Source organism: Haliotis rubra, unplaced genomic scaffold (assembly GCF_003918875.1).
Source record: "Haliotis rubra isolate DU_JTF1 unplaced genomic scaffold, ASM391887v1 Scf336, whole genome shotgun sequence".
NCBI lineage: Eukaryota > Metazoa > Mollusca > Gastropoda > Lepetellida > Haliotidae > Haliotis > Haliotis rubra.
The window spans coordinates 1,114,825-1,120,685 of NW_025767009.1; positions in this window are offsets into that span (position 1 = coordinate 1,114,825).

The following is a 5,861-nucleotide window of genomic DNA, read 5'->3' on the forward strand; positions in this document are numbered from 1 at the left end:
TGTGGAAGAGAATAGTTTTCCAACTGAAGTCTGTCTTCTTTGAACAGCAAAATATTAACAAGTACTGGGTTCAACTGATGTACATAAGAGTTTGCAATTAGCAGTTTCAGGTTGCACCAGTGCAAGTTCTAAATGCTTAAATCGAGCCATGTATTGCCCTTTCCAATGCTCAGTATCATGCTCAAAGTGGAGAGAGGGAAGAAAAGTAGACTGAAACCTGTTTGAAGAGATAGTCTTGAGGGCAGTTTTGAACATGGAAAATGCTGTCAAGGAGAAGCATTTATGTTTCACACTGGTACGAGAAATAGATGCTAGGACTCTGAACAAAAAGATCTGTTACAAATAGGGGTGTCGCGATACGCAAATGTATCGATACATCGATACATTTTACTGATTGACACGATCTGCCGATACATACTTGCTGATGCGTGTATCGATTCCTATTTTAAAACTTTATCGATTCAAATTTTTATGCTATATCCATCTCCTTCTAAGTCTTGATAGTAAAATTATACGAGACCTCTCAGATAAATAGATGTAGCTAGCTTTACTTAAAAAATAGGTTTGAAACTAACAGCTTTTGAGATTGGCTTGACTATTTTGATGGACCAATCAGCGAGCGCGTACGTTGCGTCGGGTAAGGTAATGCTATGAAAAGGCTCGAAAATTATGTATCGCGATACGTATCGTATCGTGACCTTAAAATCGTGATACGTATCGTATCGTGAGATTGGTGTATCGTGACACCCCTAGTTACAAAGCAATGTTAGTGCTAAGGTGAGCACAACACCCATGCCTTAACATAGACTTAATGTGGTCGTGTTCTGTTTTGTACAACAACACCTAGGATGGAAGGTAAAGCTGCAGGTCTGACAAATGTGGTAGATCCGTTTGTGCATGTCAGTTATCAGTAGAGGAGGTCATCATAGTTCACAAAATTGTAACATTTGTTATTGACTCACCAACTTCAGAACTATGAAAGAAGTCAACCTTTAGTACTATGAAAGTAGTCAATCTTTAGTACTATGAAAGTAGTCAACCTTTAGTACTATGAAAGTAGTCAACCTTTAGTACAATGAAGTAGTCAACCTAGTAGTCAACCTTTAGTACTATGAAAGTAGTCAACCTAGTAGTCAACCTTTAGTACTATGAACGTAATCAACCTTTAGTTCTATGAAAGTCAACCTTTAGTACTATGAAAGCAGTCAACCTTTAGTACTATGAGAGTAGTCAACCTTTAGTACTATGAAAGTAGTCAACCTTTAGTACTATGAAAGTCAACCTTTAGTACTATGAAAGTAGTCAACCTTTAGTACTAGGAAAGTAGTCAACCTTTAGTTCTATGAAAGTCAACCTTTAGTACTATGAAAGTAGTCAACCTTTATTAGTCAACCTTTAGTACTAATAGGAAAGTAGTCAACCTTTAGTACTATGAAAGTCAACCTTTAGAACTATGAAAGTAGTCAACCTTTAGTACTATGAAAATAGTGAACTTTTAGAGCTATGAAAGTAGTCAACCTTTAGTTCTATGAAAGTAGTTAACCTTTAGTACTATGAAAGTCAACCTTTAGTACTATGAAAGTAGTCAACCTTTAGTACTATGAAAGTAGTCAACCTTTAGTACTAGGAAAGTAGTCAATCTTTAGAACTATGAAAGTAGTCAACCTTTAGTACTATGAAAGTAGTCAACCTTTAGTACTATGAAAGTAGTCAACCTTTAGTACTATGAAAATAGTCAACTTTTAGAGCTATGAAAGTTGTCAACCTTTAGTACTATGGAAGTAGTCAACCTTTAGTACTATGAAAGTCAACCTTTAGTACTATGAAAGTAATCAACCTTTAGAACTATGAAAGTAGTCAACCTTTAGTACTATGAGAGTAGTCAACCTTTAGAACTATGAAAGTAGACAACCTTCAGCACTAAAAATAGTCAATCTCTAGTATTATGAAACAGTAATAAACTTTTATTTTCATGAAACTTGTCATCCTGTAGCTCTGAAAGTAGCCAACTTTATTACTATAAGAGTAGACAAGTTTTAGCACTATGAATTGAATCAACCATAAGATCCGGGCTTCAGCAACCCATACATGTGGTAAGAGGCGACTAAGGGGAAGGCTGGTCAGGCTCTTGACTTGGTTGAACATTTCAGTTCTCAGAGACCCGACCTATGAATTGGTCTTCAGCATCCCATGCTTGTCATAAAATGCGACAGGCTCGCTGACATGGTTGACACATGTCATCGTATCCCAATTGCGTAGATTGATGCTCATGATGTTGATCACTGGATTGTCTGGTCCAGACTCGATTGTTTACAGACCGCCGCCATATAGCTTGGATATTGCTGAGTGCGGCGTTAAACAAAAAACAAACAGAATGTTACGGAAGTAGCCTAGTTATAACTTTGGAATAGCCAACTTTTAGCACTGCACTGCAGTGAAATCTTAGCAATCTTGTTTTTCTATCTGTTCTCAGATGACGGACGCTTTTCCTACACGGCTGCAAGTACAGCACTGAGGTGGCTTGACACGTTCATGCAATATTATATGGGTTCTTAATAATCCAACGTCTGTCGGTAGATTATAGTTTAAAGGTACACAGCCTGAGAATTGAAATGTTTCCACCCTGATGCTCTATACTGAGCCTCCTTGACTGGGGAAGTTGGAGCCGTGATGGACTAGAGATGCTGTGGGAGAACATTCACAGCATCACATGGAATATGATCCGTACACCCAATCAACTCACCACACCACACTCGTTACTATTCAGGATTTTATTCCCATGCATGTCAACCAGCATCCCGGAATATGAGAGACCTTATCATAGAACGTTGAGCTATGGCGTTCACGCGCAGTATGTCTAAATACCGATGTACCACTTTCAGATGGTTGCCCAGCTCATGGTAGTCGGCAATACATTCATTCTAAATGCCGAGAATGTTACATTCACACCAACACATGTCGTACAGCTCCATGCGTGAGAGGGTTGCTGTTTTTTCTTGATCATTATGAATTATGATTGGTTTTTACGTTCATACAAATCCCAGAACGTGCACTAGTTCATGTCACACAAGATAGAATTGCATGGTAATATCTCTTCCCCAACGTTCTCCAGTGCATTTACTCCTAAGTTGCGACCGACCTGGACAGCTATAGATTGTTCAAGATCGGGGACTTAGACGTAAGCATGCCTGACGGCGTGGAACTTCGCCAATAATATCAGATTTTGTTTCAGTCCAAGTAAACTTAGGCACAGTGTTACTCGTTTCAGCTTTTGTAACAGTGTAAGGAATAATGCTGAACCTAAGTTAACTTAGACTGCTTTTGTTTCGTCAGGTTCAAGCCCGATTAGATCCGTAAAGATACGGGTTTGTCTTCAGCAAGAGGCGGCTAACTGGATCCGGCTCACCCTCTTGGTTGACACATGTCATTGTATCATAACTTCGTAGATCGATACTCATGATGTCAATCACTGGAAGGTTTGGTTCAGGTTAGACAACAAACCAAAACAAAAAAAATCAAACTCGATTATTTAAGACAGTCACCATATAGCAGCAGTGTTGCTGACGAAGGCATAAACTAACAATAACTATGCTCTTGCTGCATCTTGATGTTGATCACTGAATTGTCTGGTCCAGACTCGATTATTTACAGATTGCCGCCATATAGCTGGAATATTGGTGAGTGCGGCTTTAAACAACAAACAAACATACCAACCAATCCTTCGGCAAGTGACTCTGTCCCTTTTTCCAGGAAAATGTTACCCGTTAGGATGTCTGATAACCTTCTATATCGCCTCATAGATAGCTGGGGCAGTATACTCCTCAGGCAGATTTGAATGAATATTGAGTGCACAGTGATTCAGCTGGAACTCGGAGCACATCTGCTCTTGCACCATGAATGTGTAAGAGAAGCCAAATAAGAGTATTTATATGGGGTTACCGCATTGGCGACATTGTTGGTTGTTCAAATCCATCCCCAACATTATTCCAGCTGCATGGCCCAGATTTGTAAATACCCTTGGATCAGACAATCTTGTGACGGACACCTCGAGGACACATCTACACAATTAGGATGCGATGACGTGCTTCAACCGAGTCACCGAGCTTGACCAATGACCACCCGATCCCGTTAGTCAAGCTTTGGTTGCTGAAGATCAATTATACCCGGATCTGTACGGTCTTGTTTGTAGTTTGTAATGGATGAGGTTATGGCCTGAAGATATTTTTCAGTCAAAACTGTGTCAGTTACCCTGAACACCCATCAGTCACTTCTAAAGCGTGTATTGCTGAAGGCCAATTCTGTCTCGTGTTTCATCGTTGAGCATCCCAATGAGCTGTTCACAATATCGGGTACTAACTGTTGATGTCAAGAACATTCAGTGTACTCCATTTTACAGAAACCGGCATGCCTCGAGTGGATTAATTCCGGGACAGGATAGGTCCTCGGCGCCTCATGCTTGTACAAAAAACCTTCACGTTTGTTACAAAAAGCCCCAAGAAACCGAGCAAAATGGAGATCGGTTGTGTCGCCCCATGTTTCGGCACAGCTGGAACTGTCTGCTATCAGACTCTAAGATAGAGTTACAGGAGGACGTCACATTAAAACAACAATGCTGAGAGCGGCGTTACATAACAAACTGTCTGCTATCAGACTCTAGGATAGAATTACAAGGGGGACGTCACAATAAAACAACAATGCTGAGAGCGGCGTTACATATCAAACTGACCAAGGGCCACAAAACATGATTATGTTATGTCGTCAAAAAAGGGAAAGATAATATAATACCCTCAACAAAATCATTGAAATCCGAAACAAAACAATAAAAACAAAAGTATGAGCACCCCCCCCCCACCTTCAATAACAACGACAACAAACAATATTAGAAAGCATACGAAGAAAAAGAATGCAGAGAAAATACAAACAAGAGTCAAATTAGACCTGACATACGCTTTTATAATAATTCTATAAGGTTTTGAAATCTCCATGTCCATCCTAGTGTAAATATGTACGTTGTTTGTGAATGATGTTTAACGCTGCTCGCTAGTAATGTCCCAGTTGTGCCACCACGTCCCGTCTAAATAATAATAATAGCATATTTGTTACGCGCATATATCCATGCTAAAGCATGCTCAAAGCGCACAGGATAAAGATGAGATTAATGGTAAAGAGCTACAGGTCAAAGGCTATCTCGAACATGTGTGTTTTTAGACTGGATCTAAAAGAATTAAAGTCACAACAGTCTCTGAGGCTCTGCGGGAGACTGTTCCAGGCTATAGATCCTGCATGGACAAAGGACCTCTTCCCATACATCACTGTCTTTACTTTGGGAACAACAAGCAAGTTCTTTTCCTGTGAACGGAGAGATCGGGAAGGCGTGTACACACGGTTAGAAGATTGGATAGATATGAAGGTGCAGTTCCAGTGAGACAGCGGAAAACAAGGCATAAGAATTTAAACTGGATGATCGAGCCTGGACCAGGCAAACAATTGCGTAAAATCGTAGGGTCCGACAACCGTCGGGGCACACTGACACAGACAGACAAGTCACACAACCTGGCTAGACGATTCAAATCAGCCTCTCCTGCGACCAGCAACAGGGGACTGGTATCTCGCCTACCTCTCCCCCCACACTCCACCCCTCCCCATCACCCACACAAACACACATCACCCCATCGTCTCATATTCAGAGCTATCGGTTGTAATGTTACAACCGGTGACGGAATCAAGACACGTATTCACAGTGTAATACGCAATCAGTATTTTGTTCGGTTAGGTCACATTCGGCTCGAATCGATAATTTCCGTCTTAAGTCGGCAGGGGGAATGACAGAAGCGCCTGAAAATGCCCCGGAGATGATGCTC